Here is a 20609-nt window from a genome sequence, read left to right on the forward strand (position 1 = left end):
CGTGAACGGAAAAGAACGGCTTTTGGCGGTGTAAAATTGACACAAACACTACAACGCGTCTAAATAAGACGAATTCATGCATGTTAGACACAACAGCGCTTTGTGTAAAACAGTGTATTTAGGGAAAGTGTTTCTTTGTCGACGTCGTGACCGGAAATCGTGGTGCCATCGGTTCTAACTTGACGTCAGTCACCTTTTCTTGATCCCGAACCTCCAGCCAATCAGCGGCTGTCAGGGACACATGAACGGTGATAATATCCACGGAACAGGCTGCAGGCAGGAGGAACAAAGAAAGCCGCCTGCTCCCCGTGAGGCGCCCTTCCACTTCGTCAACACGGACAAACACCCTCTCCGACCGGGTATATTTCCTCTTTACTTCAAACTGTTCTGCGTAACTGTTGCATGTTACGAGTTAAGTTTGAGTGGCTGTTTTTTTTTTGCTGAGGAAAGAGGAAACTTGGCGTCGTGAGTTTTTTTTTTTTTTTCACGGGTCGCCTTCCTTCGAAGCCTTCCTACCTGCTCGCTGTAAGGTTGCTTATGGTAAGTTTGTTTTTTTCCTTTCTCGCAGTGTCATATAAGTACAGCGCTGGGAGCAAGAGTCAAATCCGTGATTCTGTGGCCACTTATCCCTTCACATATCTAGAAACAAAACAGAAACTTTCTTCATGTGTTTTCCCGAAACAGGGAAAGCGCCGATACGGTCCGTTCACACACAGCCCGGAGACGGGAGCCTTTTTTTTTTCCAAACTCCACTGAATATTTTGCCGTTTTAGTGCTTCATTGCTCCGAAGCAAACAAAGCACAACGAAACTAACTAAACCGAAGGTCTTTTCCGTGTATTTGGCGTCCACTCGTGTTTTCGGCACAAGTAATTGCAGCTGCTCGGTTGTTTTTATATATATATATATATATAAAACGGTCTTACTTGTTAAACAGCCAGAGGTTGAGCTTCAGCGATAGACACGAGTCCATTAAAAAGATTCGCCTTCAAAGACGACCTGTGAGAAACTCATTCATGCGCAGAAACATGAAGAAGACATTAGTGCCACACTAAGTGAATCAAGCTGTGCTTAATGGCGCAACGTGTAAAGCCGATGTCAGTAAGAAAGTAACCGACTTTGAATGGAAAACGGTCTACCTCTTGAAGATTTTCTCCATTCAACAGAGAACTGTTTGAGTTAATGAGTGTTTGCTGATTGATTAACGCCCCATCCCTCCATAATTTTTTTCCCTCCTGAAATTGGCTCCCTTTTTCTAAAGTTGTTTATGTTTTTCAGAGTTTTTAAAGTAGCAGCCATGGCAGCAGCACAATCCATTTCCTATCTTTGTTTTTTTATTTAAGTAAAGGCTAACACTGCCCCAGGTGAGTAAACAGTGTAGCCTGATGTCCTAGAGCAATGCGAATTAGGCTTCATTCAGTTTCCATTTGATTTGAAGCTTGCCTGCTATTCGAGGCTAAATGCTTTGCCTGTAACCACACCATCTGCTTTGCCCTCCTGGGCATTGGCAGGCTACTGTCCAGATCAAGTGTTAGGAGAGATTTGTGTGGGTGGACCACAGCAGATGGTGGTATGGAGAACATGGCTGGTTGATGTAGTAGCTAGGCTAACTGTTGTGGTTGTTGGTCTCATTTTCAGCTGCGGCTGGCACAATAAACAAAGCCCAGAATCTTTCAGCATGTAGCGGTCTCTCTTAGGACAACTCCATTATAGTTGGGCATGATAAATGGTTTTAAATGTTAATGAGCGCAGTTGAGTTGAAAGCCGGCTCGTCTCCTCTCATCGCAGGGAGAACTATTGACCCCTGCAGTCCTCTTCCAACCGCCTGGGCTTTGACCCCAGTACGACATCATCTGACCTTAGCGTTGCTATGCGGGTAGGTGGCATAAACGTGCCCTGCTTCACGGTATTCAGGGGTCAACTATTGGAGTTCTTCATTATGTTTAATTCAACGCAAACCCAAAGTAACCAAAAGACCGCACACACAGAATATTAACCAGAAACCTTTACCATCAGTCGGTTTCTTATAACGACATTCTTTAACATGAACTCTAGGCTAGTTTTAAACATCGACGCCCCCATTCCCAATTCAGAAAAATGTCTGTTTTTAAGGATCCGATTCATAGAATTTCTCAGGTCGATTTTTAGTTATTTATGTATGTATTTATTTTACATACAAACCATTTCCTGTATTCTCTTGTTAGAAGTCTCATTGTAGTTACAAATCTTGGGAAGTGGCACAATGAGGTTAGCCCACATGTGATTGAGATCCAAAACATGGCGGAGGCAGTTTATCGCAAAAGTGCAGTAGCAATTTTCTGTCACTGGAGATGGCGCAGGGGGTCATGTGACCAGTTCATTTGAAGTCCATCTTCCTCAAAGCGAAGTCTCACGTGACGAGAATTTAAGAGAATTGTGGGATATCGCGAGACGAGAGTTGCAGCTCAATCGCAAAACGCCTTTCAATAGAAACGCGCACTTAGGCAAAATTTCAGAAATATCACTTTTAGCTTTGTGAAAATGTGTGATGGTAGTTGACATGCTATCGTGTTGTTTTGAGACCAGAAAGCTTTTAGATGCTTGTGTTTGAGCTATGTAATCGTTTTTGCAAATCATCAGTCTGATTGAGTTTCTGTTTGAACAATCCCACCCACTTTGGACGCGCTCAGGTAGATTGAGAACATAAATATTGCAGCGCATCAACGTCTTGCATACGAACCAGTGAATTCACACACTTGACACAACCGATTACATCTTTGGGTTGATGCAGCCCCAGAGTCTTTTTCTAGCACAAATACATTTATATTGTAGGTGAAAGAAGTTTTATTATCTCTCTGTCTCCAATACTAAATATATATATCTTTGTAACTTGTGCAATGACAATTAAAGTTCTTCCTCTAAAAGCTCACCTCTAATGAACTCTGCTCTCTCACTTGGTGCAGTCGTCTTTCAACAGGATGTGCGTTCTGTTAGAAGTATGACTGTGTTATGCTGCTCCACATTTTCAGCTAAACAAAAAGCAAATTGGCGTACAAACAACTTGGGTCAAGTCGCTTTTTTAGGTGGAAGAACTGTGGTGGTCTTGTGCCATTTTTCCTCATGAATTCTTGAGCATCATGTGGTGTTAAACCCAGCTCAGTTTGGAATTCCTTTTTAGAGAATTGCCTTAATCGTCATGTGTGACCTCACCTGTTGCTGATTACTTGTACAATGTGCAAGGCACAGCGAGTTCAAGGTACCCCCATACTAGAACACTTCTGTAATGTGATCAGTAGAGCAATTTGACAACTTTGATGTCGTGTAGTGTGTAGGTGGCGTTGCAGTTATCTGCTGGACAGATTCCACTGCAACCAGATCATGTCCGATAAATGCCTACCTTTTCCACGCAGCGTCCCAACATCCCCCTCCATCCCACACTCACTCAAACACAGATACTTGTGTGTACACACAGACACGGGGCAGTGCAGACGCACACTGAGAGCGTAGGCTGTTTGAGCGGAGAGGGACTGTGGCCAGGGTGTCTGATGCTGACTCAGTAGAATGTTAATGTTGTGAAATCCCATTAAGAGCAATCCGGTGCCGAGCGGGGCCAACCCTGGGCTTTACGGGACAGCAGGTCAATTTAAAAGGCCAGCCGTTCTCTTGTGTAATAGAATCTAATCACTTGAGTGGCTCACACTAAATTGAACGTCTCCTTTAAATTGTTGCCACTCGCGTTTAGTTGCTCTTTAAGGCCGTTTTAATGACGGCTGCAGAAATTGAGGATACGACGAGCTTGGAGCCATTTTAATGATTTTAGAGTAAAGTATTACCGGTAGAGAATAATTGCCTGTAAATACTCTTTTGTACCAGTCATAAATGTGACATACTTCTTCCCTTGGGTTGCCACTGTGTGTGTGTGTGTGTGTGTTTGAGGGGTGAGGGGGGTGGGGGGGAGCGCAAAAGATAAAATCCATCAGTTATTTTTATTACCCTGTCCTGATAAGGTCGATTGAACGGCATGAACTGCATGCAAAGCATTATTTTACTTCCACTCTACTGGAAAGGATCATAGGAAAGACAAAGCCCTAACTGCCCACTCCATCACCTGCATGTCTCTGATAGCAACACAGCGCCGCTGGCTCCAGATAGCCTGTATTGATTAGACGGGACATAAGACCCTCACTAGCACAATTGGGTGCATGATTATAACTGAATAGTTACTGCATGTCAGCCAGCATTGTCTGTCGCCGCTCAGAATTGGGTTCTCACCCGGCTCTTTGGGCAGATGATAAATGTTCTTCCCGGCGGAGTGCGGGAGAGAGAAAGACGAGTTACTGGGGCTGTTTATCTTTCAGATCTTAGAAGGATGTGGTGTAAAGTGCTCCTCCTGGAAGAAGCTTCCTCCCACATGTTTCTATACTGGTACACCAAGGCGCTCCATCATTTGCTGCACTGAGCTACAAACTCCTATGAATGAAAATGACTCTTTGACAATGAGCATGCTCTTCATGTATTGACAAAGTGCATTATGTATTTAGTTCAGCATTGCAGCTACAGCGTCGTTTTTAACCTTAATAGCAGGGACTCGGTTCTATCTATAGTTTTTTTCCTCACTCAGTGCAGTCACAACATTTGACTGCTTATCCTCTGCATGCCGTCTGCTTTTTGTCCTCGTCTGTTTTCCTGCCATAACAATCAACCATGCAAAACAGTGTGCCCGGACCACTGGGTCAGTGTGAGGGCATGTACACATGCCGACAGAGGATCATGCAGTGGTGTGTGCATGTCGGTGCAAAAGTGCAGTCATGTGTGGCAGCGTGCCATGTAATGTAACGGAGAGCTCGGAGCGAACGCATGTTAATGTGAAAGTAGAGAGTTATGACATGTGAGCGAACCAAAAAAACAGAACGGAAAGCTTCACTTTGTAGTAGAAATAATTACTGTTGTAGGAGGAGCGATCTGCGGTAATGACATATTTACTTTCTTTTAAAAACTGCAATCTCACTTCTGTGCTTTTATCATGAGAAACTTTTCAACACCTTCTTCTTGGGTTTACATTCAGGGTTAAGCTTAATTAATGTGTTTATGTCAAATCTAATCGGTAGGTGTGCCGTAACCTGACGTTCACCTCCTTAGAAATATAATTATATGACTTGATAATGCGGATGGCAGTAGGCCCACAATGCAATTTATTGTCCATGGCTTTCAGTGGCCAGAGCAGCATATAAACACACTCCTTCTGCCTCAGACAGTTCAGTTGTCATAGACTTTTTCCTTCATTGCATTGATTTCAATTAAAATGTTCATCAGGAGCTAAAGCCCCATCTCCAACACTTCCATTCACTGTTGTTTAAAGAAAAAGCGCCTAACAGTCGACTATGATGTTGTCCCCACTATTAAAATATCTGCAAATAGAATAAGACGTGTTTTGTATCAGTTCGCCTTTCAGTTTCTGCAGCAACACAAATTTTGGGTTTAGCGACAAATGCAGCAGTCTGTGCAGTTCATCTTATGAAAGATAGTAAATGAGTAGTAGTACTAAATCTAATGCTGTTGAGTTGTGACATTCTATGCACAATTTTATGCAAGATTAAATGGAGCGCCTACAAATTTAATTTATAGCACAGTTGAGTTTCAGTTTAGCTCTTATAAAGTTAAGCTAGTTCACATTATGTCTGAAGTTGCCTCCTCTGGATTTTAACCATCTCTGATTCACATATCTATGATACACAGATGATATGTTTTGTCCACTTTTCCTCTCGGATTACGTTACGCTGCTCGGTCCTGCAGATTAAAAAAAAAGAAGAAATAAATAACCCATCAGATGTTGTTTTTGGTATCCATTTTTAAACCACTTAAACCTCTTGTTATTCGACTTGGACACACACATCTCTTGTTTCAGCCACCCCAGCAGCCGAGCCATTGTTTAGCCATGCTACACTGACATGAATAATTGAGCTATCCTGTGTGCTCATAGATGTACACTACTGGGATCTAGTTGCTCCACTGACGTTCAACATCTTTGTTGCCTGCAAGGTAACCGGCGGGGTGTGGGGATCTTTGTTCGCAGTGGTGGCTTCCATATAAAGAACCCTCGCAGTCTCTCTCCTTTCTTTATACTTTTAAAATGTTTGAGGTTTTGTAGGTCATGTATTTTGTTCAAGGTGATGCAAAGTAAAATGTATCATTTAAAGTAGCAATTGTCTGCGGTCTGGAATTTTTTATTATCCAGTTTTTTTGGATAAAGTGTTGTAGTAACGCACTTTATCGCTCTATTGCTCTTCCTTCAGTTATGACAAACTAACTTGTCTTTGAGACTGTGTGTTTGTGGGACTTTGGGAAAGCTAAAGGTTGGATCAAAGAGACACAAAAACCGAACAGACACTTTTCACATCAGCTTTGTTCCCCCTTCTTTTCACATTGTAGTTTTGCATTTTTAATTAGATCCCAAATCAAGTCCTTGAGCACAGCAGCCCGTTAATTATCCAAGTAAATTCACACCGTGTTTGACTGTAGCTAATGAATTATTATCTCGGGGGTAGATGAGGCCACAAGCTGTATGGCTGATTGAGCTAGTTTAGCTGCTAAAATGACATGGCACTTTTGATCTGCTAACATGCCTCCCAGTCAGGCTCCGTGTTGTCAGAACCGTCCCGTGGCTGACATGCTGAGCACGTCGAGTCATTTTTGATCACGGCCAGTTAATGCTGTTGAGATATAGTCTTAACTGGCTGTTGTAGTGGGAGAAATATGTCAAAGAGTGGAGCACTTTCTGTCCTCCCCGCTCTGCAGATGGCACACACACAACTCTACACTTTTTGCAGTGTTGCAACTTTTTTTTTGAGACCGGTAGCAAAAACACGTAACGATTTGTTCCTGTTTTTACAACATTTAATGGTGTATCTCTTACCAGTGAGGGACCAACGGATCTAGCACGTGTTATGTGTGAATGAGGAGTGAGCACAAGATTTTTATATCTAAAACAAACCTGTTTACCCGCTTGGTGTCTCTGCACTGTCTTGTCTGTTGTTTTTACAAAGAATACAGCAACGAAATGAAGAGTTGGATTCTCCTCAGCCAGAGAAGCAAGGTACATACTATGTAATATTTGCAACACAGGACTACTGCCTATTGTGTATATAAGCCATCGCTCCAGCTTATACACACACTAATTGTGTGCTGCTACTGATGGTTGGTTACAGCTGACTAAATGCTGAACTAATGCTGCAGCCTTTCAGAAATCTCTCACGTTGGTTCTGTATTCTAAGTCTTCAAATGTGGTCATTATGAAATGCCTCGCACCCAAAAAAGGTTGGCAGTAAGAAAAGGATGAAAGAAAAAAAAAATCAGAAAATGAATGACTCATGGTGGCTGTCTAGAGATTTTATAAATCATTCAGTCTTATTTAAGCGCAGGTGTGGTTGTGTTTATGGATTCCCAGCAGTCTGTTTCATTCAGCATTCCAAGAAGGGGGTGGTGAGGCACCTGAGGATTCTTACGTTATTTATCTCCACACACATTCAGTGTGTTTACATGCATGTGGGAAAAAAAAAAAAATTATTGCCTTAATCGAACTCTGGCTGGGCAACATAAGTGCATGTGAACATGTTTATGCCTGGATTGGATGGATTCAGATAACGTGTGCGCGTAAGCACCGCAACCGCTGCACTAGCGCGTGACCCCAGAACAAAAACATAGAAGAAAACCAAAGAAGGTAAACAGAGCCGGTAGAAGAAGGGATAGCACCCATTTTATCTGCACCAGAAGTAGCACGCACATTATGTAGGAGATTAAAAGAGCTGTACTATTATCTACCTGGTTGTTCTTTGAAATGCCGGTCTGCCGCATGAATGTTTATTATGACGTAATAAGTCAACCGGAAAACGGACCATATTAACGTGGTATTATCCTGCTGAAAAGACACATCGCCACCTAGTGTGGAGGAGGAGGACATGTCCCCGTCCTTAATTCGATTTCCTCTGCTGCATGTAAACTGGGACAAGGACTGTAGTCAGAGTCGAATTTTGAGCATAGTTTGATTAAGCTGTGCATATAAATGCACTGACTGACAAGCATCTTTAGTGCATAGTTAAGTTGCTCATTTCACTGGTACCATATATAACTCTGACTTGGACAGTACAAGTGATTGGTCACTTGAGAATATTTTAGACAGAAACACATGAGGTTGGGAATCATCACAGCCCGTAATCTCCCAGGGGCTGTCTGCTGATGAATTGCTCACCCCCTCTTCCCTCAAGCCTTCATTAAAAATGTCAAATTATCATAAGCTGCAGTTCCCTATAAATGCAAGGCTTTGGTGGGAGACACATTTCTGTTAAATTGCATTCCCAAGTGTTTGCGAGCTAAATTGGAATTTCACCTGATTCATGACAAACTGGCATTTCTCATAATTATACGTGGATGATAAAATGACGAGGACGAAGGTTGTATCGACAGCTCAATATATGCTCCAACATTTGGAACGTTCCTGAGAGCGTTAAAGCCTGGTTATGCTCAAAAAGGCCTTGTTAGTGCGACACCGTTGAACCTTGTTGGAAAGCAGACGTGTTGATAGCTTTTCAAGATGCTCACATCTCAAAGGTGCCTATCATAGAACATTGATTGTGATAATTCTGCACAGTTCAGACAGACTCTACTGTAAGACATTTATAGGGTTGCACACTTTCATCCAGATAAAAAAAAAAAAAAAACGTCAAAATTAGTAATTTGAAGAATAAAACCAGTTCTCACATAACTGATGCCTTTTTTCCAGTTTTGGAAGTTAAAGAAATGTTGTTACAAAGCGCCTCCAAAGAGGTCGTCATGTATGTTGGAAAGCAACGTCGACGTTAAAATGCAGGGACTCGATGTAGATTTAAAACTAAATTAAAGTAGTTACATTAGAGAAAAAAATCCCTTGAACAAAATGTCTGATTTTTGCCATTTTTCATAACGGTTTAGATGATATGATATGTGTTGAGAAGGCGTCCCTGGTGTAGCCTGCTTCTCTAGGGGGTTATGTTACTATTCTGATATTTCTGTGTCACCTTGACTTTAGTTTCCACACCAGCGCACTACATCATATCACTGACTGTTACTGGAGCTGCGTATGGGCAGTGCTACTGTTTGAGCCGTGTGAGCCGCCCTGCTGTTTGGTCACACCACACACTATCAGAGCCTGAATCCGTTGGATGTGTGGGCCTGCATGTGTTTACTTGTTTTTCACTAGCTCTGACAGTTTGGAAGAAAGCCATCCTGCTGCCACCAAACTAAATCATTAGATCATTTTTTAAATCGTTGCACCTGTGATTTATTTTTATTTAAATCACTGACTGGGGTTTGTTGCTAAGGAAATATTTTTATAGACCAATTTATGTGTTCTGTGATTTATTTCCCTGTTTACTGATCTGCTCTTCAAGAGGTTTTCTAAATATACATATTGGTATTTTTATTTTCAGGTTAAATGTTCCATTGTACGTCAAAGCATCACGTAAGATGTCACAAGCATGAAAGACGGGTTCCTTAGACAGCATACAGCTGGAAAACCAGTTTATCAAAAACAGGATAAATAGCTTGTATTAAATAAACCAGGTTTATTTAATGTTTCCCACTGATTCCCTCTGATTAAAAATGTGCTTGTGGCTGGCATGGAGTCTGACCAATGTGCATTCAATGACTGTAGTGTTAGACCCAGACACACTAAATTGACATGGTCAACTGTAATGTGTCTGGGCCAAAAAGTTGCACTTCAACACAATGCACAGACTACAATCGGCAGCCAACTATAACATATGTTCTGCATCCGTAGCCTGTGTTCGTCATTCAGTGGAAACCAGAAGAACGAGGACTGTGGATGCACTTGTACGGAGCTGGCCTCTCTTGAGCTCCTGAATTTGTTATGTTGTTGTTGCCAGCTACTTCTGTTTGATTTTTTTTTGTGCATTGGTTTGCACATACAGGTGTGTGTGCCCGAAAAGCAGTTGGTTTAAAAAGCAGGGCCAAGTAATGCTATTAAGATATGGTGTTGAAACTGACTGTAGTGGTAGAAATGTGCAAAGGAGTTGAGGAGTTTCTGTCCTCCTTTATTCTGCCAATGACAAACACACAGCTGTACACTTCAACGTTTTCACTATTGCAACGTTTCCTGGGATGGGTGACAAAATACTACTTTAGTTTTAAGAGCAATAACAGATTAAATGGAGTATCATCCATCTTGCAGGAAAACTTGTGAGTAGGGATGTTTGTTCGTAGAAACCAGGAGAAAAGGGAGCATGCCTTTAGAGAAATGGGTTACACAAACCATATTTATATAAATCAGTGTTTCACAAGACCCTGGCATTGGGGTGTATACTGTCTTAAGAAAAACGGATGCTTTCGCGAGCAATAGGAAAAACAACGTAAACACGATGTTGTGTGAGACATTCAAAAATATTTCCAATTTGGTGTGAGACCATTTTGGTAGTTAATTAGACCCTAGAGACCCTAGGATTAACATTGCCTGTGAAAACCCCAACATAAATGGTATTGTGGCATCATATATCTGTTGAAAATATATTCATAAATCAGCCCAGTCCCATTGTCATGTCTGCTAATGAAATCAATGCCTGAGTGGACCTCGATGTCTAAGGAGGGGTGCTGGTGCTTTGGTGCTCTGCAATTTATTTAATTGCTACAATAATTCACAATTCTCCGTTAATGGTAAATTGATTTTTACAACCCCACCGCTTTCCAAACCGTCCCTGCACCAACCCAACACTCTTTTCATTCCCAAACATTCCCTTGTTGCCCATTTGAATGTGTAATTGTCACTTGTCACTTTTGGAAGTGTTTGTGTAAGGAGTGAAGGGACGGAATTGTGCCAGTATGTGATGGTTTCTCATTGAACACATTTACGTGGGGGGGGTGAAAGTGGTGAAAGTCGTTATATCGTTGGTATCCTTGTTTACTTCAATTAGAAGGTTTTCTTTCCTTCAAAGGATAAAGATACTTTTTATTTAAGTACCCAGCATCACACTGATTACTGCTGATCTGTACAAGTGCCCCACATTCTGCTGCGCAACACTTGAAGACTCGTCAGTTACTGTAGCTACACTTGAAGTGCAGCCAGTGCTTTGAGTGCTTTACTTGGCAGATGGACTTTTAGTGGAGTAAAGTAGTACTTGACCACAGGGAGTAATATTGGTGCCAAAGCTGCTGCAGTACACCCCCTCCAACAACAGTATCTGGCCTGCACTGACTCATTAATAAAAACCCACATTAAATATTTATAAGGTTTGAAAAGAACAAATTAATCTTGTACAAACTAGAAAATCTTTACTGGAGACTACCGTGCTGGTTAGAGAAGGAATAAAGAAACAAAAAGTGGATTTTCCCATTCAAATCAGTCAAGTATCCCAGAGTTGTTACAGTAATGGGATCCATTTTTAAAGTGTGCCATTTTCTGCACCCACTTGTTGAACATCTTGCTGCTGCCTCATGAGACATCTAGAATATGACAAAAGATACAATTGTCAGACCAGCATCATCCCCGCAAGCTTACATGCAGCAGCATATTGAATTTTAAAAGAGCTGGACAAAAGCATAACCATAGAGCAAGATTTTTAGGAATGCATTGTTATGAAAGTGAAGTATCGATATTCAGTAGAATTGAACCAGAAAATCAACACATTTAAATTTTCCTAATCCGTTTCTTTCTCAATAATCAGTAGAATATTTGCCAGGAACATATTTTCATTGTTTTACAGTATTCTGATTCCAACATGTGAAATGAGAAGACTTCACAGCAGGCCAACCACTATGGGTATTTTGGTCTTCTTATTCAACAGCACACAGCACTCCTTCCAAAACATTTGAATTTTTATTATTTTGCATTTGAAATTATTTTGCATTTGAAATTATTTTGAACACTGAACATGCTGCGCCGTGAAATGTGTCTTTTAACTTGCAGTCCTCCTCTTTCTTACCTACTTGCAGAATTGTTGAATCTCTTGGCGTGTCACCAACGCCTGTTGCTCATTAGAATAGCATGTAACCACTGGCAAGAATGTGTACACAAGCCTACACACAAACAACACAAGGGCGCTGCTAGATGCCTAGATTATCCATGAGGTACCTCTACACACACAAGCCTGTTTTATGTTTGAAGAGGGGTTGTCTAAAAATTTGATGAACATTAAGATTGCCCAGGGTCATAGATATTCATAAAACCAGAACCCCTCCCAACATTCTTTATTCCTTCAGGTTTAATATACACTGGACATTGGACCACCTTTAGCTTTGATTATAGCACACATTTGCTGTAGCATTGTTTTGATGAGCTTTTGCTTTCAGTGAGATTTATTTCCATCCAGTGTTCCATTCATTTATTTATTTATTTTTTAAAACCAAGATCTTGTTTTGATGTGAGAGTCGACCACTGCACAAAGCCTTCTCCAGCAGATCTTAAAGATTCACAATAGGCTTAAGGTGTAGACTGTGTGGAGGCTAATCTTTGTGTGATAATGATGTCTCATACTCCCTGAACCACTCAGTGTGTTTACATGCACATGAAAAAGACAAATTATTACCTTAATTAGACTCTAACTGGACAACTTAATCCGGTTGTTACTAAAATATGGAGTTCTCCATATCCAATTAAGACACCCAGTTAATGCGATTGGAATTCGGTTTTCTCTGACATGTGTACGGTTAATTGGACTACAACAGGATAACGCGTGCTCCAGAACCTCTGCGCTGGCATGTGACCCCGGAACAAAAACATTCGAGCAAGCCAATTGCAGAAGAAGAAGAAGGTAAACAGAGCCTGTAGAAGAACCACCTGAGGGATAGTGCACATCTTTTCTGCACCAGGAGTAGTGCGCACATTACGTACGAGATTTAAAAAAAAGTGTGCTATTATCCATCTGGTTGTTGTTAGGAATGCCGGTCTGCTCCACGAACGAATCATGTTTATTATATGACGTAATAGGTCAACCTAAAGGGGGCTGTATTAACATGGTATTAACCCGCTGAAAAGACACATATCGCAACCTATTGTGGAAGAGCAGGACATGTTCCCATCAGTTATTTGATTTTTTTTTTCCTGCTGCATGTCAACTGGAACAAGGGCTGCATTCAGAAAGTAGAATTTCGAGCATAGCGCTTAAGCTGTGCATGTGAACACACTGACTGTTTCACAATGTGTGCCTGACCATTTCATCTTGGAATATGACTGTGCTATCAGGGAAGATAAAAACCATTGATGGGATACCTGGTCATTCAGTATATTCAGGTAGTCAGCTGACCTCATTCTTTGGGCGTAATGTTGCTGAACCCTGACCTGAGCAACTGCAGCAACCCCAGATCATAGCGCTGCCTCCACATACTTGTACAGTAGGAATTGGGGTTGATGGGGGTGTCACTTCATCTGCTCCCTGGAAAGGGCTAAATCTGGACTCATCAGACCACATGACCTTCTTCCATTGCTCCAAAGTCCAGTATTTATGCTCCCTAGCAAATTTAAAGCCTTTTTTCCTGGTTAGCCTCACTGGTCCTTTTCTTAAGGATATACAGCTGTTCGTCCCAGTCCCTTGAGTTCCCTTTACGCTGTATGTGTGGAAATGCTCTTAGATCATGATTAAACATAGTCATGACTTCTACTGTTTTTTCTTAGATTTGATTTCACCAAACGTTTAAGTGACCAAATTCTATCCTTGAAGATGATAGTTCCACACTATCCATCCAGTTTTTAATAATGCGTTGGACACTTCCAATTTTAGTAGTTTCTGCTTCAGTCTCCTTAGATGATATCTCTGCTTGATGCACGCCAATGATTTGACCCTTGTCAAACAGACTAACTCTATTTGCTTAGTTTAAATCCAGGTGGCGACAGCGAATTATTTTTATTTATTTTTTTTGGACAGGCAGTGTATCTTTGTCACCACCCTATTATTGTTTCATCTTGGCGTAAATGCGAGCTGGATAGCTTTTGTTGTTTGGAGAACATCTACCAGCGCTTTAGTGACTCTCAAATGTATAATGCAAAACATTGGATCAGACTACGGCCTCCGATGCTGTTGACTGAACATTCTCTGCCAGCAGTAGTTTATCATAATAAAAGCACCATTTTCTTGGCTGCTGTAAAACAACCGACAAGGCATTTAGTTGATTATGGCACCCTAATCAAACCATTGGGTCTTTTCTCAACAGGAAATAACCAGAGCTTTCATTGTGTGACCCACGCCCCGCTGACCTGGCAGAGATGCACTTTTCTCAACACACCTGCACTCAGATGGATTAAGAGGTTTGTTTCCCATCCCACATCTAGTTTCTGCCTAGGTTACATACTGCAGCGACAACGTCTGTGTTTTTAGCTGCACTTAGGCCTCTAAACGGAACAGCCATGTACTGTTATATATTAGCGGTGATGAGAGACTTCCTTGCCCTACCCCATGTTCTGCAACCCAGCTGTGGAAACCTGATCAGACTGGTTCAGACTTACCTGTGGGCGCAGGGAAACTGATCCAAGGCCCCTGCTAAATTTTTCAACAGGCCCTCACCTAAAAGCAGCTGATATGCTCGACAGGCTTGGAGAGTCTTGCCTAATGTTTCATGCTGCGGAAGCCTCCTGTAAGTCACTGAACCTAATTGTCACAGCTCACTTCAGAATTGTGATAAAGCATGACTCGGGTGCAACATAAGCAGCATAAAATTGCAGCGGTCATCAAATTACAGTAGCCCTGTCCAACATTTTCAGATGAAATACTTTGTACTGGGGGTCAAATCCTGGCCTCTGTCATGGAAGTCTAATGAGCTACAGGCAAATAAAGACAGATGGCATTGTAAATAATACAATGGTTGCTATGGCGCTATGTAAACCATGCAGTATAGTAGTAAACGTAACTCAGGACTCCTGTGTCAAAAAGAATCCATTTGAACCAGATGAGCCTTTAACAGCATTAAGAGCAAAACAGCCCCGCGATATTCCATCCAACATGTGACTGAACTTTGGTACAAATACGGACTGAACCGATTTAAATGCTGTATTGGTCTTAACTGTAGCTCATTGATTTCCCTTGTGGAAATTATGTTTAGAAATTGTAGGATAGTATTATATTAAACTGTTGAGTCGGTACGTAGACAGAATTTTGTATTATTTTTGTGGAGATTTTGTTTCTCTGCAGCAAACATTTGTAGTTTCAGGAAACGTGACCTGTCCCTACAACAGGAATTTCACCATCTGTCATACAGTGATTTCAAGTGAACTCAGTGACTGTACGCCCCTGTCATTCCCCCCCGTTTTAAACAAGCGGCTGAAGTATTCACAATGGATTCCCCAGTTCTCGTGCTCATTAAAAAAGCACTTGACCATGTCCAGTATTGTGGGAATTGTACTAGGACTGTCTGCAAGATTTGTCGCGCGCAACCAGTCTTGCGACACCACATCGAGATTTGTACTGAGAGCGTGCATGAAGTATAGTATATGAAGTATATGAAGCATTTTTTTAAAAACTGATCAGAGGATCTTGTATGTTGACATCAGTTCTTTCCAGTGAAGACTGATTTCAATCAAACAGCTATTTAGTTTTTAAACTCAGCCCTAATGTCTACTGCCAATGCTTGGACTGTATTCTGACTTTAGGCATCTTATTGTAATTTGCGCAGTGCATTTTATAGTCATTACATGTAAATAGACTCTAGGATCTTGCTGAATGTTCGTACATCTAAAAAGCTTCGATGCAAGTGTGTACTATAATGGCATTTGAGATGATGCCTTCAGCCCATAAAACCTCAAAGGTTTGCCAACGAAGTCATGAATAAGCTGCTACTTAAACTTGGGTGTGTCGTGTCTAAGTTGAATGTAATATTGACTAGTTCACAACCTTGTCCGCCTAGACTCTTTGATCTGTATGTTGGCATGCTAACACTAATCTGCATTTCAGGTTTTCCTGCTCACTTTGACATCAGGCCATGGGAAAAAAAAACGTGTGCCGTCCTCCCTTTGAATCAACTCTCCACTTGCTCCGGTCTTACTTTCTCTCGTATGTTAATTCTTTGGCTTGACCTATTTACTATCCTATCACTTTATTTTTAGTTTCTCTTACAAGTTTCCCACACTTTTTGTGTCTGTCCCGTCCTGGTTCTTGGTATTGCACCGGATGACACGATTAAATATCTTTTTACCGAGGTTTGTGATGTCTGTTGACTGTAGTAGCCCTTTCTAATCTTTGCTTGAGGTCATCCAGCATCTTGCAGCACTCCTATCAGTACGCCACGCCCTGTCAAAACAAGGTTGTCCCTCGAACAGCGGGAGCCTCCAGCGCGAATGGGTGGTCTTGAATCTGTTGTGGATTGTACGGTGAATGCTACAGTGTGAGTTTCCTCACTAGAGTTAATTTGAGCCAAGTCATATCGTATTAATGTGTATGGAGTTCAGTAATAAACCCTCGGAAGACTGGAGAGTGTCAGCAGGCAGAGAGGAATGCTGCTGCGTGTTTGCTGAGGAGGGGGTAACAACAGAGAGGAGGACTTCCTCGTCTCCGAGGAGAAAGATGAGTGAGAGAAGCGTGGATATAAAGGTAGAGAGCGGGGGATGGTGTCGGAACAGAGGAGAAGAGGGAAAAAACAGCCATAGTAAATGCAGATCGTAAATGTGTCGCTGTCTTCACACTTAAAGTTGTTCTATGACTTGACTAGATAGACAGTGCGTATTTCGTGCACAAAAATGTTATCTGCAAATGTATCATCTAGAGACCAGTGCAATGCTACGGAAGAAATGAAATCTTAAGCCAAATGACAGATGCTCGACTGACATCAGCTGTCATTACTGATGGAGTGGCATGACAGTCAGCACATTCACATGGCACATTTTAGGCTCCGAGATGCAGTTGATGGGTTTTACGCTTTCAGTGGTTTTATGCTTTCTTTAAGAGCCCCTCCCACCCCCGCCCTTAACTGGTCCTCTGTCCATTGTCCAGTACAACAGAGCAAAGTGAAAATGGGCTGTTAATCTGCAAATATGTGTGTTTGTGTGTGGCCACATTTCTTTCTGTCGTCTCTCCTCGAGGAGCGCAGGCAGCGTATCTCTTAGAGAGTGGGTGGTTTTGCACAGCTTGGGAAAGACTTTGAGCGTGCTCCACGCTAAGCCCTCCCCTTCCCCCTCCCTCTATCTTCCCTCCCTTCCCTCCTCCCTCCAGCAGCTGTTTTCCTGTCTTAGCTGGGAACTGGAGCCAAGCTGTTTTTCCCCATCCTCGCGTCACGGGCAGGAACTCACCGACTTACCGACACACAAAACGCACTCTCTTCTTGTCTGTCTCTGCCCTGTCCCACACTCGTCTGGCTGTTGACTGTGTGCTGACCTCAATTTGGACTATAGACTGAGGAGCAAGTATTCCCACTCTTCTACTTGGCTACTGTGGTTGAATATTCACATTAGTGTGTGAGAGCCGGCTGACTGTTCGTAGAAATGCTTTCATGGTAAGACGTCTCTTTCCTTCTCACAGCCCACTTCTGTCTCTTGACCTTTTGTTTGTGCTACTTTTCTCAGTTTTCCCGTCTCTGTTTGAAAGGCTGTTTTGGGTCTCGTCCCATGCTGACAGTCTTCAGAGGTCTTTTTGACTGTACGCTACAGCCTTCTGAGGGTGTTGACATGCCCGAGAGAAAATCTTGAAATGAATAAAATTAAAGTTTATGTCTCGAATGAAATTCGCCGTCTTACAGAGCTGTTGGAGATATTTACTTTTCTTTTGAAGTAAGCCCTGTACGACATTTATGGGTTAATACTTAAAGTCCACATTAATGTTTCTGTAAAATAGAATTTTAGATCTTTCCCTTTGTTTGTGGGGGAAAAGAACGACTGTTGATCCACTCTGTCCTCCTCAGAATGGTCACAGCCACCATTAGACTGTCAGTGTAATGTTACACACACGTGAGTGGCCGAGAGGTGGGAGAGCGGCACATGATTGTGGGCTGTGTATTGCGTTACACTGCTGGTACTCAGGCACAGTGCAATCCCTGACTCATAATTACATCTTATCTAACTTGGGAAGCTGGGTCGAGGAAGAGTAAGGGTCAGGTTATACTAGAGCAGATTTGGAAATAAATTGTATACCCGATCAGGATGGCTAGAGTGAGAAGTGAGCGTTTATAGTGAAGTAGAATTAAATATGGAGGTAACTACAGTTTTTTGCTCATTCATAGAGTTGAAGTGTGTCAAGAATGAAAGTGTGTTCCTGGCTTCTCCCCTTGAGGGTGAATGTTGGATCATTGGTTTTTGAGAAGAAATTATTTAGCTGAAAATAGGGTAAAAGTCTGAGGAAATGAAGTTTACTATAATTCATCATCTGAATACAACCCTAACTTAAAGCTGAATTTCCTCATGAACCTCCAGTCTTGATCCAGCTCTAGATAACCCCCAGGCCCGATGCACCAAACAAACCTGCATGCTGGAATTAAACCTTCCAGTTTCTTCGCATATCACCTGGTGTCACATGCTTTGTTTCCAGTCAAGCAAAGGCTGGCATCATCTTGCATCATCCACCTGCTCTGCTCATGTTTTGAAAATTGTTAACGGCAATAAGCAAGCTGTGGTCACAGCACTGCCCCTTTCATGCCTCAGAAATTCTGAACAGAGGAAGAGATTGTGAAGCTTTTTGTAGCCATGACTGGGAGAGGGCAACATAAAACACTGATTGTGCAAAATCAGTGTGACTAAAATGTTTTAGCAGAAGAATTATTTCAACTCACAAAGAGTCAGTCATTTCATTGTGTGTTCTACTTTGAAAAGGTGAGTCCCACAGCAGGTAGGAGTTTTAGATTTTTATCTTTAGATCCCAAAGATCTGAATAGGAAATACACAAGAAATACACAAAAAATAAAGAAATAAAAGATGGACAAATTTCTATTCTTATCTCTACTGTTTTTATTTAGTGCCTATAAACTATAGTGACTATGGGGAAAAATCCAGGACCTGAGTCCATAACTCCGTTCTATCTCATCCTTCTGTATGGTCGCGAATGACGAATAAAAAATCCCTGAGATGCCACAGCTTTTGAGAGATGATTCAGGAGTTCATGTGGATTATATGACAACTCACAATATTAGTGTAGAGTAACCGTGAGACCTTCACATTTCCAACATTCTTTGGCAACCATGGCATTACTCTAGATGGCAAAAAGGCTAAAATAAACACTTTTTTAGTCAGTTGTAGGAATTTAAAGAATTCCCACAATTTAGTGAGCAGGTCTGGGATATTTTAGTCATCATTAGCAGCCTGACGGAGGCAATGGAGGACGAATTTATACGTTGTAACGGACGCATGTCTCTTTGCTCAACCCTTCTTCTGCTGTTAACAATTATATTCAGATGCGCTCAAAGGATTTGGCAAACCACCTGCTGGCCACACTCCATTACCACATCTGCATCCGTCTAACTCTCAGGCAACCATTGAATTACAGCAATCAGGCACAACATTATGACTATCTGCCTCATATTGTGTAGGCCTCCCTTGTGCCTCCAGACATGGGCCTTCTGAGGGTGCCCTGTGGTGTCTGGCAACAGCATGTTGTTTGGGATCTAGTGAAAGTTTTGAAGTCGTTCCTAAACCGTTGTTTATGTGCGTGTCTGTGTCAGGCTGCATCCTGCTGGGGATGGCTGCTGCCAGCAATGAGTGTGGTGGGGGTGTGTGGTTTGGTCTAGGTTGTTGGTACATGTCTAAGTAACATCCACGTGAATGTCAGGTACAAAGGTTTCCAACACTGAATTGTTGCAAGAGGCTCATGTTATTTGCTTCTATCAATGGTCATAATGTTATGCCAGATGGTGTATGTTTAATGGTCGAACTTGCAGCAGCAGGTTCTAGTTCATGTGCTGCCATTAACAATGTGTCTCTTTCATTATACCTAATGATTCATCTCCGTGGTAGATACCGAGATGACTGGTATCAGTTTGTCATTTACTTAAAGAATGTTTGTGTACCTGCTGAGACCAGTGTCGTCATTGCCTACAGTTGATGTTCCGATGCTGGTGTGCATATTTGTGTGTTTTCACTTGATTCTACTTCAAAGTCCCTGCATTACTAGTGTGCATTTATAAGCCTTAAGCCTCACGTGTATGTGCCCGTGGGTGTTGCTTGCGTTAAGACTGGCTGTGCGTGTTTGATATGCTAACAGTGGTTGTCACGCTACCAGCGGCCTTCTCCGTGCCACTGCCTCCCTTGTGTGAGTTAGCAAGATTATGCAGCGGGTTCTCGTCCAGCCACATCTAAGAAAGAGTGCCAGCTCATCCTTGCTTTCAATTTCTCCTACACCCAGAGCGGAGGAATGTCACACTGCTGAAATTTAGACCTGCTTTTTTAAAGAGGTGGAGAAGACGGAGCCCCAAGTCAAACATGAGGGAGATGAAGCAGAGATGGTTCTCGGTTTGGAGCCGCAGTATTTGCTGCTGGATAATCCCTTCCACCAAAGTCAGCCCTCTTAGTCTGAAGAGGTGTCGGGTTAGAAGTCGTATATTATTCCTTTATTCTTGCTTTATATTTCCCTATCTTTATTCCCGCCATCACTCACATGCCATAACAGCGTTTCTCTCCTCCGTCTCCCATTTTCTCATTTCTCCTTCACTCGCCCTTGCACTCGTCACTTACACTCTTCACCA

General features: G+C 42.1%; 1 protein-coding gene across 2 annotated transcripts in view; it reads left to right on the forward strand.

Annotated features, from left to right (window-relative positions):
• Nucleotides 1–243: 243 nt before the first annotated feature.
• Nucleotides 244–20609, forward strand: part of LOC125013579 (SPRY domain-containing SOCS box protein 4-like) — a 36673-nt gene continuing 16307 nt past the window's right edge. Inside the window, exons 1-2 of one of the 2 annotated variants that reach the window (XM_047594365.1) lie at nt 244–540; nt 14169–14262. The gene's annotated coding sequence lies outside the window, so the exon portion shown is untranslated. Of the gene's footprint in view, nt 541–14168; nt 14263–17187; nt 17436–20609 lie in introns of those variants that run through there. The other variant, XM_047594366.1, reaches the window with a different exon arrangement.

Source organism: Mugil cephalus, chromosome 9 (genome assembly GCF_022458985.1).
Source record: "Mugil cephalus isolate CIBA_MC_2020 chromosome 9, CIBA_Mcephalus_1.1, whole genome shotgun sequence".
NCBI lineage: Eukaryota > Metazoa > Chordata > Actinopteri > Mugiliformes > Mugilidae > Mugil > Mugil cephalus.